This window comes from Rhineura floridana, chromosome 8 (assembly GCF_030035675.1).
Source record: "Rhineura floridana isolate rRhiFlo1 chromosome 8, rRhiFlo1.hap2, whole genome shotgun sequence".
NCBI classification, from domain to species: Eukaryota; Metazoa; Chordata; class Lepidosauria; order Squamata; family Rhineuridae; genus Rhineura; species Rhineura floridana.
This window is the reverse complement of record NC_084487.1, coordinates 128,002,467-128,026,505: the sequence shown is the minus strand read 5'-3', so window position 1 is coordinate 128,026,505 and position 24,039 is coordinate 128,002,467.

Here is a 24,039-nt window from a genome sequence, read left to right as displayed (position 1 = left end):
AGGGGGTCTTAAGACTCCTTACTTTTTGGGGAGCAGGGTCCCAGCAGGGTCCCTATGTCTCCAGTGTCCTACGAGCCAATTAGCACAAAAGGCGAGTGTGTTAATCAGTGAGAAGAGTCTTCTAGCATGCTTTCTTGTCCTTTCCTGCTGATTGGAGCCAATCAGAGTGAAAGGAGGTGATGCAGCCACTGAGGAGACTCTCTTCAGTAACAAATACTCCCCCCCTTTCAGGCTTATTGGCTCCAAGGGACATCTGTTGTTGTGGAAGAAGGCAGTCTCAACCCAGCAGCAAAAAGGGGGGCATGGCTGTGACTATCATGAAGGGACCCTGCACTTCTGAATTTGGCACTACACTACTGTGCAGCCCCAGCTCTCTCGCGAGGTCCAGGGAGGGGAAAGGCATGGGTTTCAGGTTCCCCAGCTGTCAGAAGGCTCAGAGGAACCAGTAGTTGTTGAGTCTTCTCAAGACCTTGGGGAAGGGAGTGGGTTTCACATCATGCCAATTCCCACGGAAGGCGCTGCCTCCAAAGAGGACAGCGCACAGCCCCCGGACATGCCAGGAGAGCAGTTGGGCGATGTTTCGAAGCGCGCGCTCACTCCCCCTTTGCCAAGCGGCTTCCAGGATGCTTCAAACGGTTTCCCGCCCCCTGACCTCGAGCCTGCTGTTAAGGAGCCAGTTCTTTCAGATGACATGACGGAAGCTCGCCCCCCTTCACTTCGCTCCAGGCGCTGTGAGAAAAGGACGGGGCAGAGGGAGGTTTTCCAAAGGAGTCAGAGATTACACTCTAAAATGTTTCCTACTTAAGACTGCAGCTCCTGGGTTTGGGTGCTGAGTCAACTTGTTCCATATGCCGCAGAGCATGTGTAGAGTTTAGTTAGGGACCTGAGTGAGTTAGCATAGAGACCTGTATGAAGCGTTCTGCCTTTGATGTATCAATTACTTTAATAAAACAGGAATTACTCCCACCTTCGACTCCGTCTTGTGGCTCCCGCCCTGGGCAGGACAACTACTGGTCCCAGGGCTGGTTATTTAAGGCCTAGAGCAGCCTTTCCCAACCTTTGGGTCCCCAGATGTCGCTGGACCATAATTCCTGAATATTGGCCATGACGGCTGGGGCTGATGGGAGTTGTAGTCCAGCAACATCTGGAGACACAAAAGTTGGGAAAGGCTGGTCTAGAACAAGGTTCCAAATATCCCACTAACAAATTACATGTATCTGAGAAAGACAGGTTATGTGAAAATTGGGTTTATTACACAGCCACAAGAGTGGCTATATAGTCAGCATGCATTTTTCGCATTCCACAATGTTGAATTGAAAATATTCCCCCATGCCATTCTGCTGCTTTCCATATGCTCATTTCGAAACAAAACCTTACAAAATTTATAGTCCTGAATTCAGAAACACTTCCTTAACAACCCTCTAAGTTTTCATGGTGATACACAAAACAGTCAGAGAGAATCGAGAGTTCAAAGTGTAAAACAAGAGAAAAAAAATCCAGACTCCTGTTGGACTTTTTTCTGTCAGTGGTCTCATAATGTGTTGAAATTAATTAAAAACCAGCCATGTTCACAGAGTACCTGCAATTCTATTATTGACCTTTCCCCATACTCTGACCTTAATTTTCTGCAGTTTAGAAGTTTTAAAAATGCATGGGTGATTTTTAATTAATTTAAGAAATTTAACAGCTTTGGATTACATTTGGGTGGGAGACAACATGTGCCTGCTGTAGAATAAAAAGGTGGGGGAAACCCTGAAAAACAATGATAGCGTTCCCAATATTTTCCTTTTGGAAAGGAAAGGGGCTTCTCTGCCCACCCACCCCCTCCCCCTCCCTCTCCCCTCCACCTTCATCCCTACCCCTATCCTTCCTCCCCTTCTCTCCCCCTCCCCCCTCCCTGCCCCCCAAGTCAGTTTCACCAATCCTAAGCATGATTGCACAGGAGTAAATCCCACTGAACTCAAACCTGCCCTCCCCTCCTCCTCCCTCCTATCCCCTCCCTTTTGTGCCTTCCCTCCCCCTTCCTTCACCCCCTTACAACTCCCCATCCCTTTCCTCCTCCTTCCCTTTCCTCCCTCCTTCCCTTTCCTGTTCCCTCCCCCTCCTCCATGGTCAGTTTTACCTATTCTAAGCATGAGTGCACGGGAGTACATCCCACCGAACTCAGTAAGCATGCAGATGATCAGACCTGCCTTCCTCATCCCCTCTCCCTCCCGCTTGCTCCCATCCCCCCCCTCCCCTCTGCCCTTCCTCCTCCTCCTCTCCCCCTCCCCAGTGGTCAGTTTCACCTATCCTAAGCATGATTGCAGGGTAGTAAATCCCATTGAACTCAATAAGCATGCAAATGATCCATCCATTCTCAGCAAACTTGGGCAGGATCCCATTTCTTACCTCCCGGATTAAAAAGCAGGGAAATTCACTAATAGGAAAAAAAAAACCTTGCAGTTTCAGAATGTACCTATAGACAACAGATATTTCTATCAAATTTTAAAAAGCAGGGACATTGGGCAGCTATAGTGAATGCACCAGGGGAGCAGGAGACCTGACTTCCTCTCTGAAATATTGTACTGCCCTATAAATTTGTAAAAATGCAAACACAATTTGGGTTGGCCTTTTACAGTCCAATCCACTTGCTGTGTAGCTTGGAAGACTTTGGTAACATGTGTTCTTAAACCACAAGGACTTTTTTTTTTTTTGCTTATTAGTGAATTTTCAATTGTAAGATGAAAAGCTACACGAGGATGTACAACCATCTTACCTGTTAGACATATTTTAATGCTTAGATTGTACTATTGTCACCACTGTCACTGAATGCCTTTGCTCTTTCTTTGTGAATATATGCTAACCCCTCCTTTTAAATGCAAAATATAAGGTTTTTCCAAGGTCTTTTAAAATGAAAAATCTCTTCCACCCCTTTGGCATTGGATGGATCAGAAAAGGCATTCAAATAGAAAATAACATTCCATCTTAATTTATGTTTAATTCTTTACCCTTGAGAGTCTGTTCCCTGCCCCCACCCCCAGCAGCTGCTAAAGCAGCCTAACCTTTAACGGAAAAGCTTGCAGGAGACTGGAGCTCCCTTTGAAGGCCAAGCCAATGCCCTCCCCACATTGGCATGTGGGTGCTGCTCTCTTTGAAAGGCTCCCTTGGCAGCAGCTCAAAGACCAACGACAGAGCCATTTTCATGTGAGAAGCACCTAAAGCTTCTTCACTCCATCGCATGCAATTGGCTGCCCCTCCAACAGCTCATTTGGATTTTATGGGACTGTATAGAAAGTTATTTACGACCACCTTCTGTCGACTTGACTTTTAAAAATGGTTACAACAAAAGTGTCTTTTGTCGTTGCTGCAAACTGATTCTAATAGCAAAAATAGTATTTTGTTGGAAGTTACTAATTTTACTTTTTTTTAAAAGGGTGGCTTGTGTTAGCTTTGTTAAAATTCAATCTAGTCTGGTTCAAATGGAAATGCCTGTCGTATTTAGTTCCTAGGCTTTCTATATCACCTTCAGCATCATGGAACTCCTTACTGGTAGAGTTGCAAAAGCACTTTCCAAATAGTGGTGTCTTGGGAGTCCACAGTTACCAGATTTTAGGGCAGCCATGTGTCCACCTTGAGAGAGGATGGTCTTCTGTTTGAATAGCTGGCTGGTTTCAATGGCCCTAAGAAGCGAAAGCAGGAGCCTTGAAGCTTAGCATCAATAGTTAGCACCAGGGCAGCCGACTGAGCAGACACACAGGTCACCTGGGCAGAGCCTTCTCCTCTATGTCGAGATGTATTGCATGCCTACGTTTGTATCCATTCATAAAAAACTGGCATATAAGATGGGAAGAACTAAAAGAAATTTGCTTTCTGTGTGAAATAATTCCCTCTGATCATAAGCTTGACCGGTTGGTCACAACAGAACTCTCCCTCTGTCCTCTCCACTCCCATCCCGGCATCTACCTTACGTTTCGACGTAGAGCTTTCACTCTTAGAAGGCTGCTCAGTCTCACAAAGCAGTGGCAGGAAGGGTGCAGGTAAAATAATTCTCTCGGATTACAAGTTAGACTTATCAGTCGCAAAGGAGCTCCACATCTCTGCTTCTGATCCTGACATTTTAGAAACATAAATTTAAATGTTGAAAATCTGCTCCCTCTGCCCCCTCCTCCACACCCTGATATTTTCCTTATATGGTAAGCATAGGGACATAGTTTCACTTTTAGTAGACACTTCTCTGCACACATTTTTCAAAAATATCTGAATTGCTGAGGTACCACAAAGCACTTTGGGAGTCTCTGCTTCAATCTGTGCAGCCACGTTGCCTTCGACAAACGTCAAACCCCTCCAAGGCACCCTGCCTTGGCTCGGAATTTGGACAAATCTGATGCATATACCTATTGGTCCCCATCTGATAATTTGAAACGTTATCATTTCAGACTGTTGGTCCTTAATGGGAGTAAAACTCTTTCATATTGAAATAAAGTTTTAAAAAACCTCTCCTTTTGAGATCAGGTAGTGCCTAGAAATTATTTTCTGTAAATACTATTACACAATAAGTGTGGGTGAATATTAAAGAATCTCCCCCCCCCCCAAAGGCAAATGTGACACTTTGGAAAGAGGCTTAGGCAGGATCTTTCTCTCCACTTTGGAAATGTGGCACATCATGCAAGACACTACTGTGAATTTTTGATGAGTCTAAGTGGGCAGAGAAAGGGCGATGCCTCTTACCCAAATCAGCGGTGAGATCAGGAATTTTGTAATCAGATGCCCCCATATTTGTTTTTTGAAAAGCACCTCTGAGTCCTGCCCCAGAAGTGGATCAGGACCATGGACTGGTGGAGGAAGGTTTAAAACCCATTGTGCTGCCTGTATGCCTCTTCCTCCAAGCTTGTAGCAAATTCAAGGAAGGGAAAGATCTAAGTTAAGAATTGACTCAGGTAGGGCCCAAGGGTTAGCCTCCCCATGCCATGTCCTGGGTCCAAGTCACTCTTCCACTCTCACCCTCCATGTGGCTGCTTTCTGGGCAAGAAAAAGTTGTTGGGAGCTTCAGTTACAGCCTTCCTTGTCACATGTAGTTTTGCCCTGAGAAGCATATATTTTTCTTGTATTCACCCAGCTTGAGGAAGAGTTCTGTGTAATTAGAAAGCTTGTGTACTGCATTTTGAATAGGTCCTAATAAAGGTATTATTCTACAGATTCAATTAATGTTGTTATAAGGAACCGATACATCTACCTGATGCCACCTTGAAGAGCCTTCAGTGATATAGAATCAGACAAGCAAAGAAACAAACAGTTCAGCTATACACAGCCTCAGATAAATTAGCAGCGTTTTTCTAATGCAGTGACAAGATAAATCTAGGACTCAGTCTGAGCCAGTTCACAACACAACCAGATCTGACATGCTACAACAGTCTTGAAATCCAGTAGGAAGCAGCAGGAAACATGAGAGTGCCTCTGAGTACACATAGAGTGCTTTTTACCTTACCATCACAAAGAGATGAGCCGATCACACCCTTCTGAGGTTGGGAGGCAGCAGGAAGGTCTCCAGGCCTAAAGATACCACCTTGCAGCATTTTTCTACTACTTTGATTAGATTAACAGAACACAGATAATAAGTCATTCAGATTTTTCCTGTGGTGCTTAGGAAAGAGAAATTTTTTATCAGTAAGCAGTACTTACCAATTCATATATTTGAAAACGAGACTATCAAAATAGAATTAATCAGATGGATTTTTTTTTTTTACAAGATGGTCAGTACTTGAAGTCAACTCCAAAGAGTTAACTATGAATATTGGAAGGGACATTTTAAGAGAAATATGGAACGGCAACTCATTTTAGAAGGAGCATAGTGCCCCCTGGTGGGAAAGGGGGTTCACTAAATATTCCCTCTAGAATCCAGCTTGGAGCTGAAATGGGCTGGCTTTCATAAGATGTTCTATGCTCCTGATTGTTTCAGTTCTCCTTTCCCCAACTTTGTCAGTTTCTTTTAAAAATTACATTGTAAGATAAGTGCAACCGGAACTACACATGCTGTCTTCTAAATGGGAATGTGTGATAGATATGAATAATGGCATTAAAATACTTGCTGTTTTATTTTAAACTCATTCCTAACATCTTTTTGCCCTTTTCACTAATGCAGCTCAATGAACAATTTTTTTATTTATTTTATTTATAAAGATATTTGCATACCACTATTTTGTTAAAAACTTCAAAGCAGTTTACAACATGTTTTAAAAAACCCAACCATAGAATGAAAACATTAAAAATACAATAAAAGCAAAGGTCAATTGTTGCATAAAAACACACCCCATCTTCTTAATTGCCTGCATAAGCCTGGTGAAATGTAAGGGTTTTCAACAGGCACTTAAACAGAAGGTGCCTGCTGGATCTCTGGTGGCAGAGCATTCTGGAGAACTGAGCCAATGATACTGAAGGCTTGATTTTGTGTCGATGTTTAATGAGCCTCCCCAACTTGGGGGATGATCAAAGATGCTCCTGCAGATGATCTCAGTGATCAAGCTGGGATTGAAGGGTTTAGGCGGTCCCCAAGATACCCTGGACCTAAGTTGTTCAGGGCTTTCTAAATTAATACAAGGACCTTGAACCTGTCTCAGTAGTGGATGGGCAGCCTGTGTCTGGTGTCGGCAGTTGGTGGATGAAGTGGCATTACAGGAACTCTGGGGGAAAGTCACCACACCATACTTGAATTCTTGATTTTAACAGAAGCAAAAGCTGAGGGTAGCCATATGCACACCCTGGACTTCAGGAAAGCTGATTTTAATAAACTCAGAACAATTGTAAGTACCGTTCCATTGCAAGCCATCCTAATGAGAAAAGCAGTCCATGATGGGTGGGAGTTTCTAAAAAAGGAAATTCTAAAAGCGCAATGGAAAAAAGGGGGGAAACAGCAGAAGAAGCCAATGTGGCTTCACAAAAAGCTTAGAGATGACCTAAAAACAAAAAAGGACACATACAAGAAGTGGAAAGAAGGCCAGGCCACAAAGGAAGAGTACAGGCAGGTATCATGGAATTGCCGGGATGGTGTCAGGAAGGCTAACGCTGAGAATGAGCTGAGGCTAGCGAAGGATGCCAAAAGCAACAAAAAAGCTTTCTTCAGGTATGTCCATAGTAAAAGACAGAGAAAAGAAATGGTGGCACAGCTACTCAGTGAGGATGGCAAAATAACAGATGACAAAGAAAAGGCAGAAGTGCTCAGTTCCTACTTTGGCTCAGTCTTCTCCCAAAAAACGGTCTCTGGCCCTCCTGGGAAACATGAAGTAAAAGGGGCAGGATTGGAGCCTGAGATTGATAGACAAATGGTCAAGGGATACCTAATCACTTTGAATGAGTTCAGATCTCCAGGGCCCGATAAACTGCATCCTAGAGTATTGAAGGAACTGGGTGAAGAACTCTCAGAATTGCTGTCTATTATCTTTAAGAAATCATGGAGGACTGGTGATGTGCCGGATGACTGGAGGAGAGCTAATATCCCTATCTTCAAAAAGGGCAAGAAGGAGGAACGGGGGAACTACAGACCAGTCAGCCTAACATCAATCCCTGGAAAAAATCTGGAGCAGATTATAAAGCAGTCAATCTGTAAGCACCTTGAAAACAATGCAGTGATTACTAGGAGCCAACATGGATTTATGAAGAACAGATCCTGCCAAACTAATCTCATCTCATTTTTTGATCAGGTAACCTCCCTTGTAGACTGTGGGAATGCTGTGGACATAATATATCTCGACTTCAGCAAAGCTTTTGACAAAGTGCCCCATGATATTCTGATTAGCAAGCTAGCTAAATGTGGGCTGGATGGAACAACTATTAGATGGATCCACAGTTGGCTCCAGAATCGTACTCAAAGAGTGCTTATGAATGGTTCCTTCTCAACCTGGGCAGAAGTAATGAGTGTGGTACCACAGGGCTCGGTCCTGGGCCCAGTGCTCTTTAACATTTTTATTAACGTCTTGGATGGGGTGGTACAAAGCATGCTTATCAAATTTGCAGATGACACAAAGTTGGGGGGCATAGCTAATACTGTGGAAGACAGAAACAAAATTTAAAGGAACCTTGATAGGCTGGAGCATTGGGCTGAAAACAACAGAATGAAATTCAACAGGGATAAATGCAAAGTTCTACAGTTAGGAAAAAGAAACCAAATGCACAGTTATAAGATGGGGGATACTTGGCTCAGCAGTACGACATGTGAGAAGGATCTTGGAATTGTCATTGATCACAAGCTGAATATGAGCCAACAGTGTGATGTGGCTGCAAAAAAGGCAAATGCTATATTAGGCTGCATTAACAGAAGTATAGTTTCCAAATCGCGTGAAGTACTAGTTCCCCTCTATTCAGCACTTGTTAGGCCTCATTTTGACTACTGCATGCAGTTCTGGTCTCCGCACTACAAGAAGGATGCAGACAAACTGGAAGGGTAGAGGAGGGCAACAAAGATGATCAGAGGACTGGAAACAAAGCCCCGTGAGGACAGACTGAAAGAACTGGGCATATTTAGCCTGGAGAAGAGAAGACTGAGGGGAGAGATGATAGCACTCTTCAAGTACATGAAAGGTTGTCACATAGAGGAGAGCCGGGATCTCTTCTCGATCGTCCCAGAGTGCAGGGGACGGAATAATGGGCTCAAGTTGCAGGAAGCCAGATTTCGACTGGACATCAGGAAAAGCTTCCTAACTGTTAGAGCCATACGACAATGGAACCAATTACCTAGAGAGGTAGTGGGCTCTCCGACACTGGAGGCATTCAAGAGGCAGCAGGACAGCCATCTGTCGGGAATGCTTTGATTTGGATTCCTGCATTGAGCAGGGGGTAGGACTCGATGGCCTTATAGGCCCCTTCCAACTCTACTATTCTATTCTGTTCTATTCTGTTCTATTCTATTCTATGCTCCCATCAGTAATCTGGCAGCTGCATGTTGCACAAGCTGGAGCTTCCAGGTGGAGCTTCCAGTTATCCGTCAGCTTCCTGCTCTGATCACAAGATATTTTTCCTGATGAAATTCAGTCAGTTTAGGCTCTAGCAGTATATATGTGTAGCAGGAATTGTCAAGTTACCCATTTGGTAAGGTTCTTTTGGAGCTCTTTACTGTTTACTTAGAATTTATCATCCTGCCTTATTTAGTGCTATCAAATTATATAAATACCTTGATGATCACCTTGGACTGTCTTAGAGGGATAGCGTCTTATTTTTGCTGCAACAGAAGAAATGTAGTTCACACTAAAGTTGTAAAATTTGTGTCTGGGCTGTACCAATTCAGACTGCAGGTGTGGGCTTACATGATCAGTTTTTCTTCCATACATTTCCTCTGCAGAGAAAACTCAATGTCAGAAAGAAATATTCTAGTTGTGATTAAATTCTAGTCCTGACGTGCTAGTTTTCTATGTGCAGGGATGTATTTTTTTATTGTATGCAGATGCATTTGATCACAAGCAGTCTAAGGTGGTACAAGCCAGATGCAGGTTTATGGCCTCAATAAGAACTAGGCCTAGGAGTATTGTGATACCTTACAGACAAACAATGACATTGTGGTATAAGTTTTTGTGGGCCAGAGCCCATTTCATTAGATACATGAAGAAGAAATTCATAAAGTGGGTTCTGGTGAAATGGACACAAAACATTGGGAGAATATCCCTGAGTGTAGGTATTTGTGAAAATGTTTAGAAATTGGCTCATAAATTTTATTTGAGCATGGGTGAAAGAGAAAATTGTTTCAAAGTTTATGAGCAGATGGTATATTGTCCCAACAAAGATAAATAAGATTAATAGGAATGACCCACCTTTGTGTTGGAAATGTCCAGAGGACAGAGGTGATTTCTTTCACATGTAGTGGAAATGTAGGGTAGCAAATAAATATTGGAAAATAATAAAAATCAAGTCCGAAAGATTTTAGGATATGAGGACCCATTTCACCCTACTTTGCTCTTATTAAACAATTGGTCAGGCCAGAAGGCAAAATGTTGGTTTCTTATATGGTCACTGCAGCAAATTTTGTTTGTAAAATATTGGAGATTACAAATCATAAGATCAAAGAATGGTTTGGAAAATATTGGAACTTCATAGTTATGGCCAAACTGAAAATTTTTCTAAGATATCAAGAAGGAAGACAGAGACAAAAAAACTTTATGGTAAATTGGCAGAAATCTATTGATTATAGTAAAATATATGGTTTAGAACCAATAAGAATTATGGATTTACAATGTATTATTAATTATGAAGAAGTATTATGGTAAATAGAAATAGAGGTTTCCTTTATCTCAAGAAATATTTGTGAAATTAATGAAATTATGCTTTTGATGTGTTCATAATCTGGAAATAAAATTGGTAGGAATGTTCACATATATCCTTTTCTGCAATCATTGTAATTTCTGTTCATATATTAAGGAATTCAAGTCTCATTGCTTATTCTTGTTATAATTAACACTTTATTTTATTTCTTCCAGATAGAACTATGTGTGTTGTTGTGGGGGGAAAAACCCAGTAGCCCGTGAAACATATGCATCTAGTCATTTCTGTGGTTTTAATTCTGACTGTAAATTATTTGTGAATTATTTGTGAACAGCATGGGAAAAAGGAGGAGGAGGAGTCATCAATACTACTACTGTTACCACTCCTGCTACCATCATCATCATCATCATCAATATTAGTATTAATATTAGTATTATACTTTGGTATAATATTATACTTTGGTATAATATTATTATTATTATAATACTTTGTTAATGTGGAGCACCTTAAAGTGGCATTTTTAACAGCAGCAAAAAAAAATTAGTTGCCTCCAAATGGGGAAACTCAATAACCCCCCAAAGTAGAGAATGATTTTGCACAATGTGGAGAAAAATTGCAGAGATGGCAAATTTAAAAAAGAGTGCAATTCAATTGCGAGAAGCAAGAAGAAAAATGTCAACCTTCCGTTTTATGTTGTTTATTATTGAAGAATAGCAATATTCATTCTTGTTCCTAGCCAGTCACTGCTATTAGCATATATCTGAACTTGTATATATGCTCATGGCTATATGTACACACCCTCCTGAGAGGATGCTACCATCAAGTCAGCTGTTTGCAGGAAGAACTGTGTGGCAAGAGCAGCCATGTCTTCCTGGTCTGCCTCTTGTCACCAGCTCTGCTCCTGGATATGATTTAAGGGGAAGAATGCTTCAGGGAATGGGCTGCTCTTTATCAATTGCAAGACAGCCAGAACTGCCCCTGACAGTTTTGATCAGCTGAAAGGACGGTAACTTTAAGAACTTGTGCCTGAGCTTGCTTTTTCTTCCTCCACCCTCCCTTCCCTTCCCGTTTCTTCATTCACTCCTGTGTCTTTACGATGTGCTTGACAGGCAGAAATTCAGCAGATCAGGTTTTTTTCTGTGCAGAGGTTTTGGCTTTACTAATTTGGATATGATTTTTCCAGTTGTTGAAATGTGATTAAAATATTGTTGTGTTATTAATAGTGCTTTTGAAATATGTATTGGTAGTTGTCTTTTATGTATTACTGTTGTTGTTTACTTTGTATTATTTATTATTTGATTTATATCCCGCCCTTCCTCCCAGCAGGAGCCCAGGGCGGCAAACAAAAGCACTAAAAACACTTTAAAAGATCATAAAAACAGACTTTAAAATACATTAAAACAAAACATCTTTAAAAACACTTTTTTTAAAAAGCATATAATGTGAGTCATCAATTTATTTTTTGGAAAGGTGGCATATAAATGAAAGTCTGATGTAAAGTAATTCAAACGAATGCACAGTTGTAGAGCCAGTGCAACATTTTGCAATGCTAAGCAGTACTACCGGAATAACTAATGCTGAATAAATTATTGTGAAGCTGAAATGCTGATATACTTCCTTGGCTATGCAGATAGAAATAGGTGTAGTCTTAATAAAGATATACTGTTAGATATAAGAAGACTACAAGAGGGCTTTCCTGGCCAGGTATGTTTTCCTGGGGAGACGCTCTGGGTCACAGCCCCGTTACTTTTTTTGCAGGTGCCCCCCTGCCAGCCCCCTGCAGGAGTCCCTCGGTATCTAGCCACTGCAATTCCTGAATGCAGAGTGTATGCTTCCATTTAAAAGCTACACCCTTTCCCCTAGCTGGAGAATCCAGCAAGGTCAGGAGTCACTCGAGCTAATCAGCAGTCAGCATGAATCTCCTTGCCTGCTAATTGGCTCCCACCATCTATTGTTGTGGGGGGGAGAGAAACACGAGAAGGGAGAGAGTCAACAGGAGTTAAGAGAGGGAAGGTACTGAGAAGGGAAAACCAAGCCTGATTTAAGATGGGGTTTGCATCAGAATCGTACTAAAATGAAGGGCTTTCAAACAGTCTCATGCAGACCCATAGCAGACAACGTGGAGGGTAGGTGAAGACAGCCACACTGGGGGTGAGGGAGGGTGGGGCTAAGAGTGAGGCAAAGCAGGTTTGTGTCACAGAGAAGGGGGACGAAGGAAGGCAGGCTGAAAGAAGGAAGGCTGCTTGTAAAATACAAGGCGCATTGCTTGTAAAGCATTTTTTCTCCCTCAGTGGTGTTTTTTGCAGATTGTCCGGGAGAAAGTGGAGTCTGAGGGAGGGAGACAAAGGGTTAAGAAGAGTGGGGGTATTTCACAGACATCACTGAGCGAGACAGAACTCCTTTTCACAGCTGATCTACAAAAAGCAGGTTTCTTTCCCTTGTAAAATATAGGCAGCCTCATTCTTCTTAGCCCATTGCTCTTTCTGCCTTCCCCCACCCTCCGTGAGGCTCTCCCCCCCTCTACTTTCTCACAGACAATTGGCAAAAAGCACAATTGAGGAGAAAAAAACTGCTTTACAAGCAATTCCTCTTGTATTTTATAGGCAGCCTTCCTTCTCCCTTTCTTCAGCCTTCTTTTGCCCCCATCTTTGTGAGGAAATGCCACCTCACCTCAGTTTCCATCCACTCTTCTTAGCCCTCTTTCTGTCTCTCCCCACACACCCTCTGGGTTGGCTGCAGTGAGTCTGTGCAAGGCGAAACAAACACTTGTCAAGCAATGCCCCTTGTATTTTACAGGCATCATGTGTGTGAGAGAGGTCCTCCTCTCAGCTGATATGCAAAACACAGGGGGAAGAAACCTGCTTTTTTGCAGATCAACCTGCAAAATACCAGCTTCTTTGTCCCCACCCTCCATGGGGAAGGGAGAAACAACCACTTTGCTAGCTCTATGTTTGGTGCTTTGGGAAGTGTCGACCATGGGGCTAACAATGCCCCATGTGCAGTGATTTCCAGGCATCTGATTGCCAGCAGGGTGTTGTGGCTTGGGAACCCCCAGCAAAAAGTTTTGGTGAGTGTGTTAGATAATGATGCCATGTAAATGACAGGTGGGTGTCCACAGTCACCTGTCAAATTTGGCCTGTGAGCCTGATCCTGATGACTCATGAAGGGACCCTGGACTTCTAAATTTGCTATTATGCTCTGTTCCTGGCTCCTTTTCTACACCTCCTGTGCCCCCTGCAGTGTTGCTCCTGGGGCTCGGGGGGGGGACCCTCCAGAATGGTGTGAGTTGTGGTGTGGATGGGGCAATTGGTAAAAATCACACAAGGCTCCTTTAATACACACACCCAGGTGCTGATTTTTACCACATGAGTACAGACTAACAGGTAAGCAAGTGCCCTGACATGCAACACAAGATTATATGACAGAATGAAAGAGTCAGACTCAAGGCTGTTCTGAAGTGTTACAATTTATTAAAGTTATCAAAGCTATGGAATAAATGTCACAAGTTCATCCAAAGTATTTAATGTAAAATGCATGCACACACCAGTGTACAGTTAGTAATCTCTTTAAGATATGGTGAACCTAAGGTTTTCCCAACAGGAACATAGTGAGAAAGATGGGGAAATAGAAGGGGGGGGGAATCAGTGGGGAGGCTCCAAGTAGTATATGAAGTTATTGGGACAGAAAAAGCAGATAGTTGAGGGTTGATCTTGAAATGCTTTGAGAACAAGGAGGGGTGGGGAGAGAGGGAGTTATTCAATTCAGGAGGGTGATACTGTCTGGACAGGGAAGGGCACAGATGGTAAAGATTTGAAAGCACATGGAGAAGTGTTGGGGAGAGGGAGGAGCATTGCTAAGATATGTTGGTAGCTTTGCGCAGAATCCAGAGCTGAAAAGGGAAGGCTCTGTTACCGCCAATGTCTCCCAGAAAACGTGGCTGAAAGTCAGAGAAGAATTCTGACTATGGCCAAATGATCTCTTTGCGGAGCATTCCTCCTCATTTGTACAAAATATAGTGGCTAGTAAGGGATACCTTTCCTGTCTGTAGCGCTTGGGTGCAATGGAAGCAAGAACGGCAGCAAGAAATTGGGTGATGGTGGTAGCAGGGAGACATAAAACGGCAACCTGTCAGCAAGGATACTTGGGAAAGAAGAGCCCTACAGTCCAGTGGTCTCAGGTTCCTCCTTATATTTCTGTTGCTGAGTTTACTCATTGAAAAAAACCCACAGTAGTTCCACATTGCTGATCAGATCTGGTACTCAAAATGTAAAGATGGTTAAAAGGTACTAGCCAGAGAAAGATGGCTCTGTGCAGTGCTGGCTGGTGGCTCCATGTCAATAGTGGAATCCGCTCCAGTTTTTAGTCCAAACTTTCAAGGAGGTGCCCAAGGTGCTGAAAGCTATTCCCAAAATGGGAGGAACTCAGCATCAGCTGCATGTTTGCTAGGTGAGCATGCAGAGATCATTGCATGAAGTTGTGTACAAAACAGCCAGTTCCTGCTGCTTAACGGAGGAACTGTGGGTTGGGGGTAACTAATCAGAAGAGAAAGAAATCAGACATTATCTCTGTTCCCACCCCACAAAGGGATGGACAGATCTGTCCATTCCAGTTTCTCTCCATTTTTCATTTTTCAAACTTCAGTTTGCCACATTCCTGCAACTGCTTGTGATTTTTCAGAATAAAGTCTCCCACAAATGCACCACCACTTAGTGTGCATGTCTCCTAATATACAGTACTTATTTTGTATGCAATGTCTCCTAATATACACATTTTAGCTGGAGAACTGCATCACAACATTGGGAGAAGTGCAGATTTCAAAGGATAGCTGTGTTTTAGTCAGTGTATTCTTTTGGGAAGTGTGAATTAGGTAGGTTTGTATGAAAATGCAAATTGAACTAAATTTCACTCTCATTCCCCACTTCCCTTCAAAAACAACACACACAAACATCCAAAGAAGGAAACAGATTTGTCTCTCAGCAATCTCCTGTTCCCAGATATGCTTGGAAACAAGATTGCGAGTAGGCAAGCACAGCTACAAATCCACTGGAGACCAGTGGATATAAATATAAATACTGAGGTTTGGCAGCTGGGGGAATGAAGCCATCATGTGGCTAAGAATCTTCCCCAGCCCTCTGATAAACCTTGCACGTACCCCAAGAGAGGTCACAGTTGAGAACCACTGAACCCATCTTTAATATTTCCAACCAGATCCATTGCAAGACCACACAAACATTTTGAAACAAGGCAACTGCTGCAATCAGTTTCTTAACACACATGCTGCTAGTGCAGGGCAAATGGTTATAAGCCTACAGCACACAGAAAAACGATTTCCACAGTGTGTGTCCATGATGGTGAGGAAGGGGGCACTAAGGATATGAACAATGGTCTGAGTCAGTTGAGGGAAAGAGACTACCAATAGACCACAGACATTTCTGGAGAGGCTTTCTTCATTAAATATGGCAGCCTTTCCCAACCAGTGTGCCTCCAGATGTTGTTGGACCACAACTCCCATCAGCCTCAGCCAGCAGTGCCAATGGTCAGGAAAGATGGGAGTTGCGGAGGCACACTGGTTGGGAAAGGCTGAAATATGGTGTGGCTATTTTGCTTGTCTGATCTAATTTACCCTTTCCTCAGTTTCCTCATACCTTAACTGTGACCTCGCAAAAATGAGACCTTTGTGTATTTTTTCTGTTTTATGATTGTACTTTATATGAAATATTTCAACAAACATATTTAATAAAAAGAAAAACAATGGTCTGAGAATAAGGGTGACACAAGGAGTTTTCAATGAAATGTTGGACAGTATGTTATATAGGAGAAAGTAACACACTTTTGGATGTGGGTTAAACCAGTTCCATACCCTGGTGGCTCCATTAGGAATCATACTTGCTTCCCTATCTGCATAACCCAGTTCTGGCATCTGTTTCCTGGTCACATTAAAGCATGACAGAATACTGGGAGAATGGAATGGAATGTTGGGAAGTAGCTTAGATAGCCAGACAAGTGGGACCTGCAACAAAATGTTAATAGTGTGGAGTGCTCTTGTTCTAGCCCGTCAGCCACAACCTCTTTCAGGATACTCCATTCCAACCCCCCCCAACAGCTCCTCGGCATTCTGTGGCCACTGAGCAATGCTGACACCTCCCTCTTGTATCTTAGTAGCCCTGATATGGCTTCACAATAATCATAATTCAGCACCTGAGTTCACACCTAGCATATGTGGTGATGACAGACAGATATCCAGGTATTCCTGTTCCCAGCTTTCATTTTTATGTGGGCCCTCCTGTCTTCAGCCAATGGAATGGAATTAGGAGACCATAAATTTTATTGGGGGATATGATGTAAACAAATTTAAATTAAGTAATTTGGTGACCACACTACAAGAGCCACATCGGGAATAACGTAAAGGTGCTGTTCTTTTACAGATAAATCACTAATAGCCTGGGCTGCAATTCAATGGAGTTTGCTGGAAGTGGGGCAAGAGCAACTCCTATTTGGGTTCTTTTGTTTGTATTTCAGAAAGATAGAGTTAGGGTCCTCCAACTGGCTAGGTTTGCCTGCTATCTGTGCTCTTCTCTACCTAACTTCCTTCCATTGTAAACTGATATGCTCAGGGAAGCTGACTTGCCCCTCCTTCTTTTGTCTTCTTCTTGGACTGTCCGAGGAGACAGGAGATATCTTTGTCTTTACTGTCTCTCCTGAACCATGAGGGCAATACCCAAGTCTGGGCATTACGCCTCCAACTTAGTTAGTTAGAACTATGTATGCCTTTCCAATCCACTATGTCTTTCTATATATAAAGTAGCTTTTTCTTATTTTACTAAGTATCCCGTCCAGAGCCGAAAGAATGAGGCTGGAGTGTGTGTGCAAGTAAATCTCGTTTAATTAGAGTAATGGATACATCAAAGGCATTGCGCTTCATAGGAAACCCTACGCTAACTCACTAGAGTCCCTAACTATACTCTAGACATGCTCTGCAGCGTGTGAAGGAAGTTGACTCAATGACCCCCCACTGGGAGCGGCAGGCTTATATAGGAAATGTTTTCGAACATAATCTCTGACTCCTTCGTAATTCCTGTCTTTGCCCTGTCCGTTTCTCGCGGCAACGGGAATGAGGAGACAGGGGACGCGCATCCAACAGCTCATCTGAAGACACCTGCTCCCGAGCAACGGGCTCGAGGTCAGGGGGCGGTGCCACACTGGAATCCTCCTGGGAACTGCTTGGTAAAGGAGGAGCTGGCACTGACTCTGAAGCTTCCCTCCACAAGTCCTCTGCATCAACTGGGGGCGGTGCACTCGGCTCCTCGGAAAGGGCGTTACTCGTGGGAACTGGCTGGAGAGCAGGCTGCCCCCCTCCCGCACGATCCTGCTCAGACACAACAATCCCCACCTCTGCTTCTTCTGGCTGCGGAGGTGCCTGAAACTCATGCCTCCCCCCTTCCTGTCCCTTCTGAGTTGGCTGCAGCGCAACACTAAGTGATTTAAATGCAGGGTAAAAGCCTGCTTCTTAGGTAAATGCACACGCTGGCACATGCGGTTCAGACCACTGAGTTACTTTGCATATGCATAACAAAGGGTTATGCAGCCCAGTAAGCTAAATAGAATTGCAAGTTGTGCCTGAAAGCTGAAGTCTCTTCTTATTTCTGCTTTATCAGATGAGGTGCTAAATGTTTGCATGGACTGTAACAACACTAAGGAAATATGGGGAAAGCTTGAGAAAGTGTATCAGAGAAAATATAAAAATCATGTGATGCTTCTCTATAAATCGCTGTACAAGCTGAGACAATCTTACACACAGAGACTCAATGAACATCTAGACAGATTTGCAACTCTGAGAACTAGAAAGTTGTGGAAAATCTTTAAATGAGGATTTGCAGAAAGCGATACTACTGGCCTCTGTAAGTGAACATCATCGTATCATGCTTGCATATTAGAACAGTCGAATCAGAATTTGGATCAGATGATGACATATCTTAAAGATCAGGACTATAAAGAAAGACAGGAACAAGTTCTGTCTGAAAAAGCAAATTTTACTGTGGTCAGAAACAGCAAACAAAGGCAGGATAGAAAGATGAGTCATGCCCTGAAGCCACAGCTGGGCACAGATAAACAACGAAAAAATTGCTTCAGATGCAAATCTCCTAATCACCTTCAAAGAGATTGTCCTGGAAGGGAGACAGGAGAAAGAGCTGATTTTAAAGAGAAGCAAGCTGAAAGGAAAACAAATAGCCAAACTAAAGTGAAGCATTCCAGTTACCATGTATCTGATGGAAAGAATGATGATTATAAAACCAGATTTTTAATTGACATTGGGGCAAAAGCACACTAAATAAATGATAAAAAGCTTTTTAAAAACGTTAGTCCCCATACACAGAATGTAATTACAGCATCAGGAAACCTTTTCTGTTCACAAGGAATAGGCACTGTTGAGCTACTTTGCAAAACACCAGAGGGGAGCAGAGAGCTGAAAAATTGCCTATTTTTTCTAGCTTTTAAAAATAATTTAATAAGTGCCACAAAATAATGGAACTGGGGGGAACTGCATTTATATTACAAAATCTGTTGAGTTGTAGACCAAGGAAATGTGTGTTGTACTGCAAAATTTAAAAATGGACATTTGCATTTGGAATATTTTGAAACTACGCATGCAAATACAGCCAAAGAAAACTGTAATTCTGGATGCATATGTGTTTGGCATAGAGAATGGGACATGCCAGCTTAGCCAGAATAATACTCCAGAGTAGGAAAATTTGGCTAGAGACATTAAAATTGGACAGTGTAAATCTATAGAAAAATATGAATGTTGTATAAAGTCAAAATATGTGAAACCAAAATTTCCTAAGAAAAGTGAAAAGAAAACTACAAAACATGTAGAATTAATTCACACAGACCTTTGTGGACCTATTAGAACACCATCACAGGACGGAAAGTTTTACATGCTTACTTTCATAGATGATTATTCGAGGTATGTTACAACATACCTACTGAGAGAGAAAAGTCAAGTAATTCAAAAATTGAAGGACTATATCAGAGTTGTATCCAACAAATTTGGCAGAAAGCCACAAATTATATGATCCGACAATGCAGGAGAATTTCTATCTAGGGCTATGCAGGACTTTCTACGTGAGGAAGGCACAGAGCACCAGACTACTGTTGTTAATACTCCAGAACAAAATAGGGTCATGGAACACATGAACCAGACTCTTGGGCAGATGGATTCTCTCAAAAACATGGACAAGACTACGATCAAACATTTGCCCTGTAGTCAAACACACAACCATCACAGCTCTTCTGAGTGTTGCTGCTAACAAGAAAATGCAGGTGGAGCACATGGATATAAATAGCATTCTTGCATGGAGAAATAGAAGAAGAAATCTACATGCAATAACAATCAGGGTTTGCAGTTCCAGGAAAAGGAACCCTAGTGTGTAAATTTCAAAAATCCATATATGGACTTAAACAGGCTGCCAGAGCCTGGAATGAGAACCTGAGCAAAATAGAAGACTTTGTAACAAGGCATTGCAGAGCGATGCCTGTACAGCAGATTCAGGAACAACAGATGGAGTTACCTACTTATTTACATGGGTGATCTACTGTTGGTTTATCAAGACCCACTGGACAAGCCACAACTAGTGAATCATCTCAAGTGCCTAGGGGATATCACTCACTGCCTCGGAATACAAATTGAAAGAGAACATAATGGATCCTTCTTGATGAGTCGAAGACAAAAGTTCCAAAACCTTCTTGCGAGTCTAGGACTGAACAATGCACATCCAGCACCTACTCCAATGGAAGTAAGATACTTGAAACCAGACCACAACAAACAACCATGGGAAGACCATGAGAGCTACAGACAAGCCATCGGGAAACTTCTGTATATTAGCTCTGTTACCAGGCCAGATGTGGCAGCAGCAGTGGGATACTTGTGCAGAAAACCCAGCTCACCAACCAAAACAGAATGGGAAGCAATCAAGAGAATGGCAAGATATCTAAAGGGCACTGAAACCATGAAACTGAAGTTAGCAGCTACCCAAGATCCCAAACTAGTGGGATATGGAGGTACTGATTGGGTTGAAGACATTCCAGATCAAAAAACCACCAGTGGAAACATCTTCTACTATGGAGATTCAGTGATCAGCTGGGCAAGTAAGAGACAAGAGACTGTAGCACTCTCTTCCACAGAAGCAGAGTATGTGTCAGCTTCTGAAGCAAGCAGACAGTTGACAAGGCTACTTGAACTGTTCAAGGAATTAGGTATCTCTATCCTGGGCCAGTCATGATGCATGAAAACAACTGAGGATGGCTCAGACTTGTGGAGTCAGAAGGAGTGAGTTCACGAACCAAGCACATAGACATGAAGCACCATTTCATTAGAGATACCTACCATAGAGGCCTACTCAAGAAGGAGTATTGTCCAATGGAAGACATGAGTGCAGATGCTCTGGCGAAGGCATTGGGCAAAGTCAGATATTGCAAGCTGCAAGACAAGATGAACCTCATAGGCTGAACTAAACACTCGTTGCGAAGGGGTGTTGGGGCAAGAGCAACTCCTTTTTGGGTCCTTTGTTTGTATTCCAGAAGGAAGATAGAGTTAGGTTCCTCCAGCTGGCTATGCTTGCCTAGCTTTACAAGTGCTCTTCTCTACCTAACTTCCTTCTGTTGTAAACTGAGATGGCCTGTCCCACCTTCCTTCATCTATCTTCTTTGTCTTTGTTCTCTCTCCTGAACCATGAGGGCAATACCCAAGTCTGGGCACTGCGCCTCTAACATAGTTAGTTAGAACTAGGTATGCCTTTCCTATCTGCTGTGTATCTCTATAAATAAAGTAGCTTAGTAAGTGTTAAGTCTCAGTGATTTAATGCAGGGTAAAAGCCTGCTTCTAATGTAAATGCACACACTGGCACACACACAGCTCAGACCACTGAAACACTCTGCATATGCATAATAGAGTTTGAGTAAACTAGGAACATATGAAGCTGCCTTATACTGGGTCAGATTATTGGCTCATCGAGCCTATTAGAGTCTACTCTGGCTCTCCAAAGACTCAGGCAGAGATCATTTCCAGCCCTGCTATCTGAAATGTCAAGGACTGAGTGAGAGATCTTATGCATGCAAAGTTCTGCAATTGAGCTATGAGCCTTCATGACAGAATGCACAAGTAACTTCACATTTAATTTTGTAGGTGCTGCTTCAGGAATAACATTCAGCCACTCAGAGATGGGCTAAGATAGTTTGGTGCTTGAGGAAGAAAATCCAAATGTCACTCATCACAAACTAAATAAAATAGGACACAACACACCAGGAAAGCCTTCTGCTGTTCACAACAGAGGGACTTATTCAAGAGGAACTTATTCATGGGTCAGAATTGTGACTCCCACTCTTATCAGCCATAATGGACACCCAAACCCACCACTTAGGCAACTACTTAAAGTTTACCACATGGTAGATCTGCCTCAGATATCAAAGTGAGTTCTATGGTAAGAGGTGCACCCCAGCAATCTCCATAACTCTCATGAACTGCTGGCCACTGCCCTATGTGGTGAAGCACACAAGTGCAGCCTCTCTGGGAAGACTGGCCAGCTTCTGAGTGTGTTTGTCTCCTCTCATCTGTATAGGTAAATAGGACACTGGGTATGTCTGAGATGTGAGCTGAAGGGCAGGAAACATAGGTCTTCATTTTCCCTTTGGCTAGCAGCCTACGACTAGAGACCATATCATCATCACCATCAGCAGCAGCATCTTTTGGTTGCTTGTTACCTGAAGGTGTCGAAGTGATTTACAACAGGGTTAAAAACAAAAATAAAAATATAATGCTATAAAACAATAAAGCAACAGCACCTCTGTGCAGCCACAGGAAGCTTTGGCAGCACACTAACAGCAGAGAACATCATCTCAGTCTATCAAACGGCTAGGAAAAAAGGTGAGTCTTTACCTAGCGCTGAAAAGATGTCAATGAAGGTGCCAGACAAACCTCACTGAGAGCATATTCCACAGATGGAAAGCCACAGATGAAAAGGCCCAATTCAGTTGAATCAGCAGAAGTCAGAGACTCTGGGAACTGATATGTTAGCCTAACCCTGCTATTGCTTTATTAGTGAGACCAGTAAGAGAGAGAACCAGCAAAGAAAGAGGGCTAAGAGGGTTGCAAAAGCATCACATGTTCACCCGGTGCCTCTACATAGCTTCTGCAAACTGAAACCAGTGATCAGCAGGAAGCTTGGAAAGACTACTATTGAGATTTGATCATGTTGTAAGGCTTTTTCAGTTTGCTTTTTATGCTATTCTGCTAGTTTTAGATTGTTAAAACCTCTAATTTATGTATGACTTTAGTGGTGGAATTTTGATGTTGTAGTTTTGTTGTATTCTTTGTTTATATCCTTTGGATTACAAGCAGCTTTGGAAGCACCTTTGCTTTTGAAATGTGGCATATCATTTGCAAAACAACAACAATAATAATGCAGCAAACTCCCAGGCTCTGGACTGGATCCTCCCATCAGGTGAACTATTGGATCCTCCTAGAGGCAGGAACTATAAAAGGACTTCCTTCCCAGTGATGCCTTGCTTGAGCAACAAGGTCTACCTGAACTCTGCTGTGTCTTGTGTTTCTAGTTCTGCTCTTTGGTCCTGACTTATTCTCTGGTCCTGCCTTCTAGTTTGCATCCTGATCCCAGTTGCACCTAGAGTTTTGGTAAGTGTTTTCCCAAAGCTACAGAATGCATGCCAGCCTCGGTAACACATTGCACAAACAGAATGCAATCATAATACCACCATGTCAAGGGTTGATTTGCATTGTTTTATCAATGCACACATGCTCATCAGTAATGCAAAAAGGAAATGCAATGAAATGAATGTTGGAAGTAGAGCAAGAGCAACTTCTGTTCGGGTTCTTTATATTCCAGAAGGAAGATAAAGTTAGGGTCCTCCAGCTGGCTAGGCTTGCCTACCTTTACCTGTGCTCTTCTCTACCTAACTTCCTTCCATTGTAAACTGATATGCTCAGGGAAGCTGACCTGCACCTCCTTCCTTTGTATTTTTTCTTCGACTGTCTGAGGAGAGAGAAGACATCTTTGTCTTTGCTCTCTCTCCTGAACAGTGAGGGCAATACCCAAGTCTGGGCATTGCGCCTCCAACATAGTTAGTTAGAACTAGGTATGGCTTTCCTATCTACCATGTATTTCTATAAATCTTAAGTCTCAGTGATCTAAATGCAGGGTAAAAACCTGCTTCTAAGGTAAATACACACTGGCACACACGCAGCGCAGACCGCTGAGGATCTCTGCACACATATTTCCATAACAAAGAACTGAACTGACAGCTGTGGCAAACTGTGCCTGCTCCAATTTTAGATTATATCCTAGATAAAGTGGAAATTCTCTGGAAATTCAGGATCAGGAAAAACTGATCACCCCTATGCTAGAAGCATAGCTGCATAAGTCTGTTGTAGCTAAACGACACAAAGGTTCCCTAAAGGCTAAGGCTCAACTCACATACACATGTATATCCCTCCATATCTTGATGATTCTCAGCTGAATATGCGAGCTGCCTCCATTAAGGTCTGACACAGACATTACTGAAAGCAGCATTGAGTTCTTCCCATTTCACTGTGAAGCTGCTTAACACTAGTGTTGTAAAGAACTACATAATTCACCCCACCACGTGGTTTCTCCATCGAGACATTACTAGAGCCGAGTGGGGGGGGGGGGAACACAGAGAAATGAGTGACAGAGCCATCTCCTGGTGGCAGTGGCAGCTACCTGGTGCTCTCACCGGTGAACCAGCGTGAGTGGGACATTCTTCTGGTGGACAGGCTGTACC